The 13356-nt window shown below is 43.3% G+C and overlaps 1 long non-coding RNA gene across 1 annotated transcript; it reads right to left on the bottom strand.

Moving 5' to 3' along the window:
• Positions 1–9453: 9453 nt before the first annotated feature.
• LOC132569952 (uncharacterized) lies at positions 9454–12785 on the bottom strand. Its single transcript, XR_009555300.1, has 3 exons — positions 12667–12785; positions 11930–12059; positions 9454–9644 (listed from the first exon to the last, which is right to left on the bottom strand). It is a non-coding gene; the product is annotated as an uncharacterized LOC132569952 (long non-coding RNA).
• Positions 12786–13356: the final 571 nt, after the last annotated feature.

The following is a 13356-nucleotide window of genomic DNA, read 5'->3' as shown; positions in this document are numbered from 1 at the left end:
TTTCCTCCTTCCTTGAGGATCGGGGACAAAGGGTGGCAATCGGGGGAGAACTCTCCCAGAGACGCACACGACATTGTGGGGTGCCTCAGGGAGCAGTTCTATCGCCGATGCTATTTAATATCTATATGCGCCCCCTTGCCCAGATTGCCAGGAGGTATGGGCTTGGGTGTCACCAATATGCAGATGACACCCAGCTCTATCTGCTAATGGACGGCCGGCCTGGATGCGTCCCAGGGAATTTGGACCTGGCACTGCAGGCTGTGGCAACTTGGTTAAAACTGAGTGGGCTGAAACTGAATCCAGCGAAGACAGAGGTCCTTTGCTTGGGGCGCTCTGGGAGGAGAAATATCTCTCCCGGTTCAAGAGCCTGGGAGTTCTACTGGAGCCTTCATTAACAATGGAGGCCCAGATAGCAGCCACAGCCAAGTCAGCCTTTTTTCACCTGAGGCGGGCGAGGCAGCTGGCTCCCTTCCTAGAGCGTCGGGACCTGGCAACAGTGATCCACGCAACAGTCACCTCGAGATTAGATTACTGTAATGCCCTCTACATGGGGCTGCCTCTGTGCCGAACCCGGAAGCTGCAGCTAGTGCAGAACGCGGAACGCGGCTGCTAGATTACTGCTGGGGCTCCCAAAGTGGGAGCACATACAGCCAGGACTGCGTGAACTGCACTGGCTACCAGTTACTTACCGGATTCGTTACAAAGTGCTGGTCATTACCTTTAAAGCCCTATATGGCCGAGGACCTGCCTACCTTAGAGACCGTCTCTCCCCACATGAACCCCAGAGAGCACTGAGGTCAGCAGGGAAGAACCTGCTGACTACCCCCGGGGCCAAAAGAGGTAAAACTTCAAAGTACCCGTAACCAGGCTTTCTCTGTTATGGCCCCACAGTTATGGAACCTCTTCCAGAAGAAATGCAGGCCCTGCGGGACTTGGAGCAATTCCGCAGGGCCTGCAAGACCATTCTGTTTCGAATGGCCTTCACAGAGTAGACCTGCTAAGTGAGTTTTCCATCTAGGTAATAGCACAATATAATTTTACTGTTTTAGAATTTTAATAGTTTTTAATTAATTGTGGTTTAAATGTTCTTTTGTATTACGTATACTGAACTCTGTTGTTAGCCGCCCTGAGCCTGCTTCGGCGGGGAGGGCGGGATATAAATAAAAGGTATTATTATTATTATAATTACTGGGGAGGCCAAGGAGCCAGTCTGTGATGAGACCTCTCAGCTACTGTCATAGACTTATCTAGGCCTACACAGCGGTGTACCAAGGGTAGTGCGCAGACCACCCAGGCACAACTTGAAGAAGCCCCTTGAAGGAGGCCCATAAAGCCAGTGTCATGCTGTGACCAGCCAAACCTCTTTCCTTTTATATTTTAAATACAGTTTTGGCTGCAGCCACTAGGGGTGCAGGGAAGTCAGAGTATAGAAAAAAGCATGCTAGGAACGACTAGACTCTCTGTCTCCAAGGCCAAAGCAAACTTCCTTATCAACAACCAAACCAGGATGCTGATAGCTGATACAGTACTTGCCAGCCTATAGGCAGGGCCAGTGCATGGGAGTAGGCCAAGTAGATAGCTGCTTAGGGCGCCACTTGGCTTAGGGGCACCACAAGGCACCCCCTCTCCCCATGCTCCGTGCCCACACCACTGCCATCCTGTCTTTGTTGAAGTCTCCTGTGGCTTGCGAGGTCTATCGGCAAAGTCGGGGGGGCATGGCAGCAGGCACGCTCTAAGCGTGCAGGAAAAAAGAGGGGGGCAGAGTAGCAGGATTCAGCCTGGGGCGCAGGAACCCCTAGCACCAGGCCTGCCTGCAGGTCATTTTCTCCAGTAGTCTAGACTTTTCTTTTCCTTTCCTTGCACCCAGCTCTGCCAGATCTTGCAAAACAGTAGTTAGGGTGTGGCAGCAAGATAAAAAAACCTTTCACTCTCTTAATTTCTCTTCCTCTTTTCCACATGTTGCTCATTCATTTCTGTTCCCCTTCACCTAATTTTTCTGTGCCCCCCCTTTTATTTTCACTTCTTGGTCTCAAGACCTTCTCTCCCCTATCCTCCTCGATGGTAGAATGTATTTAAGAGTAAGTGTACTGGCAAACTGTTGTTAATATTATGAACAGAAGGCACTAGATTTGTTGGGCACTGTACGTTGCACTGGTTCTGCTGGGCTTCCAAAAGATGTCCCCTCCTGGACTGTGCTTGACATCAGCTGGCATTGCCACAAGGGCACTGGATTTGCTGGGCACTGTGATTACACTGGTACTGCTGGGCACTCTATATATTGCTCTGGTTCTGCTGGGCTTGCAGAAATGCCCCCCTACACACACCTTCAGTTTCTATTGCAGAGATTCTCTGGTTTGACTTAGTCCTTTGGAAACAATGAAGGATGGGGACACCTTTTTTTGTTGTGTATTTCTTAACATCCAGGCTGGTAAAACTTGCTATCACTATGGCAATGCCATCTGATGTCAAGCACAAAATCATTGTATGGGGCGGGTAGTGGAAGCCCAACAGAACCAGTGCAATGTGCAGTGCCCAACAAACCTGCCTTTCCATGAGTGCTTGAATTGTTTAAAGCAATTGTATAGAGCAATAAAGTAAATCCTTGTGAATTATAATTTTCTGCAAGAAGTAATCTACAGTCTCATCTTTATTTTTCTGCAAGGCTAACTAATGAAACCCTTGGCTGGATTTTCCACTATGTAAATTAGCCACAGAAAATTCTAGAGGGGTCATGGTATTATCCCTGGCATCTCCAAAAAAGGGTCCAGGCAAATACATGTGAAAAGCCTCAGCTTGAGACCCTGGAGAGCCGCTGCCAGTCTGAGAAGACAATACTGACTTTGATGGACCAAGGGTCTGATTCAGTATAAGGCAGCTTCATATGTTCAGTCTGTTCCAGCAAAATTACACAGAAGTCCAGTCACACATTAAAAACTATGTCAGCATGAGTTTTCAAAAGTCCTGAAGTACTTTTCTGAGCAGAAGGCTGGGAGGATGTTACATAGAGAGGCTGGTGTTAGAACAAAAGGCAATAAAAATAAATCAGTGCAAATGGATGAGAGACACTCTCAACAGCAAAACAGAATATCAAATCTAGTGCAGGATAAAATGGCACCTCCAGTTAAAATGATTGAGTGATAGGTGACATAGGAGACCTTTAACAGAGACTCTGGACAGCCAGTGCCCATCTGAGTAGACAATGCTGACGCTGATGGACTAAGGAACTGATTTGGCATCATGCAGCTTTGTTTGTTCTTTTGTTGTTCCTTTGCTACTTTAAACAGCTGGGTTTCCCCCCTTTTTTATTTTAGTAGATTTTATTCTGCCCTGTCCACAGAATTTTCAAGTTTTACTCAATTTTATTTATGCAGTTTGAGGGGAGAAATACCAAATTTAAGATAGTTGCATAATGATCTAATTCTTTTCCTGCATGCTTTTACTTATGACAAACCTCAAATTGTGTGTGTGTGTAAAACAATTGGCTTGGAAGGCTGTATTTAGAGTCTGATATACTGGATTAGAAATGTAAACTAGTTATGTAATGAGATTAGGCATCCCAATCCTCCCGCCCTGGCGGGAGTCTTCTGGATTTCCAGCTCCTTCCCCCGCCCCCCCCCAAATGGAAGCGGGAGGAGGGGGAAGGGGGGCGATCTGCAAGTCCGGTTGCTTTTGAGCCCATCTACACTGAAGTGGAGAAGAGGCTGCAGTGCAGCGGCGTCGCCCGCTCTGCCTCTGAAGTCAAATGAGATAAGGGGATGGTGGAGGCAAAGGGAAAAGTGAGCCACAGAACTGGACGTCCCACAACGCTCCTTGCTTCCCGCTGCTGTGATCCACCGACGCACCAGCCTCCCGGCCTAATCACCTCCCCGTTCAGAAACAGCGTGCAAGCACGCTCCCTGCAGCCCAAACACGCTGAGAGGACTGCCGAGACGGGGAGCGGAGGCTTCAATACAAGCGTTGAAGCCCCGCCCCCTCCAGACGCGGCCGAAAGCGAGCCGAAGAGTCTGCTCTCAACACATACATTGGATCCCTCCTTCTTCCATTGGATTTCTTTGCAGAATACGGCAGGTAGTCTTTGCTTTCCCTCTTGATCTGTCCCTCTCTTATTTTCCAAACCACATGTACACCTTTAGCCCAAAGAGTATCCCTTGTTCCACTTTGGAGCAGTTCTGCTATTTGTTGCTATATTTAATAAGATAACGAATGTGTCTGTGTTTTTGATTTAGTACTTCTAGTATTTGCTTAAGGTTATTTCCCCCTGCGCACACACACACACACACACACTACCGTACCAACTCTCTGAATAAATTTTGTATCCCTTTTAAAATCAGATCTCTGCCATCCTTTTCCAACTGAAAACTTGCTCCTCACTGTTGCCACTTGAGGTAAAAGATCTTGGTTTTCTTTGCTTTGTACAAACATGCAAAGCTAATTCTCCTTGTTGATCTGAACATAATATTCATGTGTTTGTTGTGTGGGCATGGGCAGTGAGCTACTTAACCAAGGGTAAACACCAGTGAGTATATTTTTTATAATATTAGTGCCATTATTTTCAGCAAATATTGGCTACTTACAAATATCAAAATCTAGTACAAAAATTAAAATCCATAAAACACAGTGTGTTAAGAATGCCTGTCTTTTTTAACATGCTGTTTTGGGAGGAGGCTTTGCATTATAAGAACATAAGAGAAGCCATGTTGGATCAGGCCAATGGCCCATCCAGTCCAACACTCTGTGTCACTCAGTGGCCAAAAAAAATTATATATATATATATACACACACACACACTGTGGCTAATAGCCTCTGATGGACCTCTGCTCCATATTTTTATCTAACCCCCTCTTGAAGCTGGCTATGCTTGTAGCCGCCACCACCTCCTGTGGCAGTGAATTCCACATGTTAATCACCCTTTGGGTGAAGAAGTACCTCCTTTTATCCGTTCTAACCCGACTGCTCAGCAATTTCATTGAATGCCCACGAGTTCTTGTATTGTGAGAAAGGGAGAAAAGGACTTCTTTCTCTACCTTCTCCATCCCATGCATAATCTTGTAAACCTCTATCATGTCACCCCACAGTCGACATTTCTCCAAGATAAAGAGCCCCAAGTGTTTTAACCTTTCTTCATAGGGAAAGTGTTCAAAACCTTTAATCATTCTAGTTGCCCTTTTCTGCACTTTTTCCAATGCTATAATATCCTTTTTGAGGTGCGGTGACCAGAATTGCATACAGTATTCCAAATGAGACTGCACCATTGATTTATACAGGGGCATTATGATACTGGCTGATTTGTTTTCAATTCCCTTCCTAATAATTCCCAGCATGGAATTTGGGCACAAGTAGATTTTTCTTGAAAAGAGGTGGAAATGAAGCTTTGGAGCTCAAATCTGATACTGCTGAGGGAATGATGCTTCATATTGCAGTAAGAGAGAAACGGCAAGCGAGTTTAAACAAATGCTAAGAGTAAAAGACTATTTGACTTTTGCAGTGGTATGATGAAGAGCTACTTCTAGAATATCCATATGACAAATCTTTATTTTGGTTAACAACAAAGCACCATTCTTTAAAACTCAGATTTCATGCTTTTTTTTCTTTTTTCTTTGCACTGGCAAAACACAACATTGTAGGTTCTTTTAGAGTGCAGGAACCTGAGCCACCATCAACACTTGACTGTAGAGTAGGGTTGCCAATCCCCAGGTGGAGGCGGGGGATCCCCCAGTTTGGAGGCCTTCTCCCCGCTTCAGGGCCGTCAGAAAGCAGGGGAAGGGGAGGGAAATTTCTTCTGAGAACTCTATTATTCCCTAGGGAGAGTTATTCCCATAGAAAATCATGGAGAATTGATCCGTGGGTATCTGGGGCTCTGGGGGGAGGCTGTTTTTTGGGATAGAGGCATCAAATTTTCAGTATAGCATCTAGTGCCTCTCCCCAAAATACACCCCAAGTTTCAAAAAGATTGGACCAGGGGGTCCAATTCTATGAGCCCCAAAAGAAGGTGCCCCTATCCTTCATCATTTCCTATGGAAGGAATTGAAAAGGTGTGCCGTCCCTTTAAATGTGATGGCCAGAACTCCCTTTGGAGTTCAATTATGCTTGTCACAGCCTTGATCTTGGCTCCACCCCAATGTCTCCTGGCTCCACCCCCAAAGTCTCCTGGCTCCACCCCCAAAGTCCCCAGATATTTCTTGAATTGGACTTGGCAACCCTAAATGAGATTAATCTTAGACTGGAAAATTGTACGACTCGGTCAGTTTTCTGCAGATTAGTAACCATGTGGTTTGTTGTGGGGGATGGGAAGAAAGGATCGCATCATCTTCAGCTAGAACACTGGATCTAATTTTTCTCCCTGTAAGAAGGAACAGCCTCCTCCATTTTGTTCTTTTGCTTCAAAGATTTCAGCAGTAACATGATGTTCCTTCAGAGAAAAACGCCCTTGTTTCCTACTTTATAGAAGCAAGAACCATCAAGTTAAAAGGCTCAAAGTTTGTCAGATGTATCTTTTATAATGGCTGTATACTATTTTGATTCAAGCCCAGTAGCACCTTAGAGACTAGCAAGAGCCCAAAGCTTCCTTATCTGATTAAGGGAGTTTTGACTCTCAAAAATTCATACTCCAAAAACCTTGTGTATCTTATAAGTGCTACTGGACTCTAATCTAGCTGTTCTACAGCTTCAGTCTGAAACTATATATAATACTATGAGACTTTTATTTTTCCTCAGCTTCCCCCACTATACTCAGTTTTACAAGAAAAACAGACTTCGATATAGATCTGAGACAACTGTGCTTCGCCTACCTTCAACGTCACACTAGTGTTGCCAGTTCCCAGCTGGGGGCAGGTGTTGTCTGGGTGCCTGCCCTCCAGCCTAGGGTGCTCTTTTCCCATGAGTAGAGACACTCCAATTCCCAGAGACACCCATAGCATTCACAGCAGTGCCCTTAAAATGCCAGACTTCGTATAAATGATGGGTCTGCTAGGAGCCATTTCTGTGCCTAAGAGAGAAACAGGTTCACAGTGCAAGCTGGTTGCTACATTCCTCTGTGCTCCTTCTCTCTCCCTCCCCCACAATTCTTTTCTCTCCTTTGGAAAACAAAGAATGGGCAATTGCCATAATCCAAAGGTCCCAATTTCTAAAGGGCTAATAGGCTACCTTGTCAAGACAAGGTGCGCAGACAAAAGATCCTGCCTCTGACTCATCCTCCATAGTTGAATTATGTTCTGTTACTAATAGCATTTTCTCCCGTTAGCTACCACCTTGAGTGTGGACACACCTATTCTAATGTTTGTCCATATTAACATAATCAATTTTCCTTCTGCCATACTATAGAATTTCTAGTGCATTCCTCCTCCAAGTAATCACTTTGAGTAAATTGTCCAAAATCTGCATTCTCGCTTCAGGTCAGGTTACCAAGAAACCATTACCTAAGCAGCACCATTTATCTACCACCTTACAGAATTTGCCATCACACCTATTAAGACACATCCTTTTTTTTTGTCTAACACCTGGGAGAACATAGACCAGGGTGGCCAAACTTGCTTAACATAAGAGCCACATAGAATAAATGTCAGATGTTTGAGAGCCGCAAGACATGAACATCAGAGGAAGGAAGGAAACTAACTTGTATTCTTCAAGTCACAGGCTGGCTTGGCTTGGCGATGTGTAAAGAGATAATTGACATCTCCAAGCCAGCTGACAAAGCAGTCAGGGACTCAAGAGCCACACAATATGTGTGAAAGAGCTGCATGTGGATCCCAAGCCACAGTTTGGCCACCCCTGACATAGACCTTGTTTTTGTCAAGATCGCCTGGAAACCATCAAGGTTTTTTGGGGGGGGGGGTCAAATTAGTCCATCCACATTAACATACCCTCAGGATACATTTTTGGGTATAAATACATCCCATTTTTTCCATGATCTGTGTTCTGCTGACCACTCACAAAGCAGCACCCCTGGCTCAGGTCTTCTCCATGTTTAGCGCTGGTCATTATACATGCACCCTTCCCTTCATTCCTCTTCAGGCTGAACCATTCTCTAAGATCTGGTAAAGTATTACCCCACCTTTTCCCCCTATCTCACCTATTCGGGATGCCTGAATATTTAAACTTACAAACATCAGAATATTGAACACTGGAATACTTGAAGAATTGATTTAAGGAAGAGGTAGCATAGTGAGTTTTATGTATTTTTATGTATTTTATTATATAATCATTAATGTATTTTAATGTATTTTAAACTGATTTATTGTTAGCATTTTGTATTGTAAGCCGCCCTGAGCCCGCCTTGGTGGGGTAGGGTGGGATATAAATCGAACAAATAAATAAATACTCCTCTCTTTGTTTCTATATCTTATATGTAAGCCACCCCATTGATGTTTATTGATGGATAAACGTATGGAGCAGAGGTCCATCAGCGGCTATTAGCCACAGCATATTGTTGGAACTCTCTTTCTGGGGCAGTGATGCTCTGTATGCTTGGTGCTGGAGGGAGGGCAACAATGGGAGGGCTTCTAGTGTCCTGGCCCCACTGATAGACCTCCTGATGGCACCTGGGTTGGTTTTTTTGGCTGCTGCGTGACAGAATGTTGGACTGGATGGGCCATTGGCCTGATCCAACATGGCTTCTCTTATGTTATTATGATGTGTGTGTATGTTAGACTTTATTATTTTCTTTTATAAATAAAATCCATTTTATTTTATTAATTGGCCTGGTCACTGGCTCCAATTTGAGACTATCTCCGTAAACATATATAAAAGATCCTGTTTTGCCCCACCTCTTGCTATGCTCTGCCTTTTGATGTTATTTCCCCAAATAAAGTTCAAAGGCAAATATTAATAATAACTATTAATAATAGTTCTGAAATCCTCTGGATTGGAGGCCTTCTCCCCTCTTCAGGGTTATCAGAAAGCCGATGGGGGGGTATTCCACTGGGCACTCCATTATTCCCTTTGGAGACCTGTCTTCATAGGGTATAATGGAGAGTTGATCCGTGGGTATCTGGGACGGCTGTTTTTTGAGGTAGAAGCACCAAATTGTAAGCATAGCATCTGGTGCCTCTCCTCATCCCCCCCCCTCAAAGTTTCAAAAATATTGGCCTGGGGGTCCAATTCTATGAGCCCCCAAAAGAAGGTGCCCCTATCCTCATTATTTCCAATGGAAGGAAAGCATTTAAGAGCAATGTGATCCCTTTAAATGTGATGGTCAGAACTCCCTTTGGAGTTCAATTGTAGTTGTCACAATCTTGCTCCAGGCTGTACCCCCAAAGTCCCCAGGTATTTCCTGAGCTGGACCTGGCAACCCCAGCTCTACCCTGCTTCTGTGGGGTCTTAAAGCATACAGTCATCTCTAATTAGAATCTATAAAATGCTTTACAATCCTTCTGTACCAGCCTCACAGTATGAAAGATAACTCTTATAATTCCCATTTTACAGATGGAGAACTGAGGCAAAGAGCACAGGCCTAGGTGCTGTTTTTCAGGGTTTTAGCTTGATATTCCAGCATACAGCAGGGACTGCAGGATGTTAACCAGGGAAATGAAAATCTCTTCCACCTATCCCATTCCAAGACAGCCACATATTGTGGTCCCTTGTAGATCTTGAGGGGACCTATTCAGGATGACTTTCCAGACTTGTTTAGAATATGAAGTTCAGAAGCACTGAAATGATATATTAAGAGAAACAAGAAAAAAGTCAGAGTTGCAGAATTCTAACAATTGTCTATAAAAAAGTAAAGGTAGTTCTGTGCAAGCACCAGTCGTTTCTGACTCTGAGGTGACATAAGAACATAAGAGAAGTCATCTTGGATCACATTCAGTCCAATATTCTATGTCACACAGCAGCCAAAAAGCCAAGTGATGTTGCTTTCACAACGTTTTCACAGCAGACTTTTTATGGGGTTGTTTGCCATTGCCTTCCCCAGTCATCTCACTTTCTCCACAACAAGCTGGGTACACTTGGCCCAATAACACAGTGTCACGATTTCAAACTTTGGTGACCCAAGTCTTCCTACACATATAATGGGATTCTCTAAATTAGAGTCATACAAACATGCACAGGCTACCAGGCAGAACTGAAGCAGAATGTGAAGCCAGCTGTATAGACAAGACCCATCTAGCACTAGGTTGTCAACTTCCAGTTCAGAAATTCCTGAAGATATAGGACAGAGCTTGGGATGGATGGAGTCTGAAGAGTGGAAGGAGCTCAGTAGGGATGCGATGGCACAAAGTCCACCCTCCAAAGCTGCTATTTTCTCCAGGAAAAACTGTGCAGTCTGGAGATCATTTTAATTTTTGGAGGTTGGCAACCATAATCTACCAGTGTTCTCCTACATACAATGTCCAAGATTGACAGTATTAAACATCTGTTTGGGTATGAGTGTGGGGAGAAGGAGGTTTCTGGAACAAATTATCGGCTGTGTTATCAATGATATGACCAGCCTATGTACACATAATTATTGGTATGTTGTATCAAGGTTATCATGCGCAAACAGAACTCCTTGGTTTCCTTGTGCATTTCATGGAGGCAACAGCTCTGCCTCTCCACCATCCGTATAACACAGTGAATGTGTGCTTTTACACAGAGGCAAATATGGTTCAGATCAGTATATAATCCACAAAAAGCCTGGCCTTAATGGAGGGAATCCTTAGCAACTGTTGGGCAATTTTTGGCCCAGCTATTAATGCTATTATCCTTATTTGACTTTAGTAAATAATTCTTTAAAAAGATTACCAAGTACTTAAAAGCCATGTGCGGGCTGTTGTAGACATGGCTGAAAAATTAATGCCATTTTAAAATCAACATTCAGAAATATAAATATACAGACATATCTGGCTTGTTACTGTCTTCCAGCCCATCTGATCTCATTATTTTTTCTTGGCACACTGTGCATGTTCCTTATCCATTCAGTTCTGCTGTTGTCTAGATACACTCAACATATCTGATAACGTGTAAATAAAAGGCATGAGTCTGACTAATTTTTGACTTTATTATTCAAATCCTGTTTGTCCCACCTCATCTCTTTGGAATTAAGGTGGCCAACAATGCAACAAGTAGGCAGTGAAGATACAGATTATACAAATTTAAAACATAGATTAGAATACACAAATTATAGACCAGTTTTACAGGCATGAACTACCAAGATACATAGACATACATGATTTGTCATAAACACAGAAGCACTACTGAACTCTAAAAGAGCTATATGTATGTTTTATTCTAGCATGTTTTAGTAAGACTCTAATATAATTTGAAGTATTTACACTGATTTTGCAATTTTTACATTTAAATGAAACCATTGTAAAGCTAAATTATAGTACATTGTCATTTTTTTATTATTGCATCCCCATATGCATTAGTATCTTCTCTATTTTTTAAAAAGTTAGCTATTTGCTTTCTGAAGACTATTTGAGTTCTACCTTAGTATTTAAAAGCTTTGACCTAATAAATCTTATCCTGCAAAATTCCCCATCAGGTCTTGAAAGAAAGTCAACGTATTGTCAAACCAAGTTCAGTTACTCTACCACCACCAAACCCACAATAGTCTTAACAGCCATAGATGAGAAGGGGTGAATTGAAACCTCTCAAAAAGTGTAGATGACTGGGGAAGGCAATGGCAAACCACCCCGTAAAAAGTCTGCCATGAAAATGTCATGATGCGACGTCACCCCAGAGTCGGAAACAACTGGTGCTTGCACAGGTGACTACCTTTACCTTTTAATATATAAAAGCTTTCAGGTCAAATTTGTTATTGTTCTGAGGAACTGGCTATGACTTGAGCTGAATCTAACATTAGCTTTCTCACAACTTGACAAATAGTCACCCACACTTGACTATTGTTCTATTTTGACTAAAATTAAAAGGCCTCTGTTAAACAAGAAAAATGCACCTAGACTTCAAATGAGTTTGGGTCTTGTTTATGTAACCTGTAGCAAGTTTAACTCACCTGTAATACATGGTAAAATTGTGTCAGCTACTCTTGAGCAAGGTGCCATCAAGAAAACCAGCAAATCTGTTTCTGTGTTTTGTAAGTCAGCCAGGGTGTTAGATGGATGTTGGCTCACCTGGATCAGCTCCTGGATAAAGGATAGACTGGTTGAGGTATAAGAATTTTAAGGCAATCAACAACCACTTCATCAGCTGCACAAAGTTAACTGAGGAAATGAAGGATATGTAAACAGATAGACAAAGGCTGACTATAAAACAAGGGTGATTGAAATGTTTACTCTGCATACTAAAGTCCTTTTTTCCTATGTATGCACAGTGGTCACAGCACACATTCAGCCTCTGTAAACAGAAGTAAATTGCAGTTATCTGGGGTAACACACACTATACCAATAATGAGCTATATATAAAATGCATAATCTTGCGAAAAACTGAATCACAAGGTGAGCTGTGTTAACAGAGTAGCAAAAAAACATGCATATTGATCATTGAAGTGCTAAAATTAATGTATTTGTTGAAAAATTGTCTTTCCCCACGTTGTCAGACAGAAGGCAGCACACAAAAACTGTGATGCAGGTACTTGAATAGCTGGATTACTTTACATCAGCAGTTGCAGAAGTCTGGGTCCTTCTCCCAGGCCCTGCCATTCACACCCTGGCCATTGCACCCTTCCTCCAGGGCTGAGGGAGGATGTAGTCCATCTGCCCAAGTCAGGTGTGAAAATTTCTTCCTGGCTACCTTTTGGGCCAAGAATGCCAGGTTCTGACACTCCAGGAGGTCTAGCATCTTCCTAGTTGAAGTAAAGGCCCCAGGACTGCCCAAACACAGCTCTCTCCCAGCCTTCACTTAGATGTCTCATTACCACCTTCAGCTGTTTTTTATTCTCCTTCCTGTCACGGCTAGTTTCTATTTCCCTGCCTTTTTCTTGAGTAAGCCCTTCCTCTCAAGCAGGCTGACCTCAAAGAAATCCTCTGCTCCACAAGGCGCTAGTTCTGATTGGCTTCTTTTTTGACAGTAGTGTCAGCTTGCTGCTGCTGCTGCCTCACCTGCTGCTTTTCTCAGCCCTGCCACGGGTCTGCTTCCCTACTTAGGGTAGCGTCCATGCTCCACCCCTTCTCCCCTTGGGTTAGGGACCCCTGGGCTGTGACAGCTAGTAATTTATTGTCCTCCTAATTCATTGTCCTAGTGTTAAAACTTCCATTGAAGTCAGTGAGAATACTGTAAGCCTTTTAGGATTGTACTGTAAATGTGCTAATGAAGATATTTTCTTGTGGTCAATATTCTGATATATTTAACCCCAACAAACATTATTAGTGAAAAAGCTATCCCAAGAAGTGTTGCTGATGTAGTACATATAGAGCCATGTTATGTCTGAAGTGGGTTGAAGCTCCACTTAGAGGATTCAGAGACAATTGCAGGGAGATTCGT

The sequence above is a fragment of the Heteronotia binoei genome, chromosome 1 (genome assembly GCF_032191835.1).
Source record: "Heteronotia binoei isolate CCM8104 ecotype False Entrance Well chromosome 1, APGP_CSIRO_Hbin_v1, whole genome shotgun sequence".
Lineage (NCBI taxonomy): Eukaryota > Metazoa > Chordata > Lepidosauria > Squamata > Gekkonidae > Heteronotia > Heteronotia binoei.
Note: the sequence above shows the minus strand (reverse complement) of the source record. Positions and strands in the feature narration are given on the sequence as shown.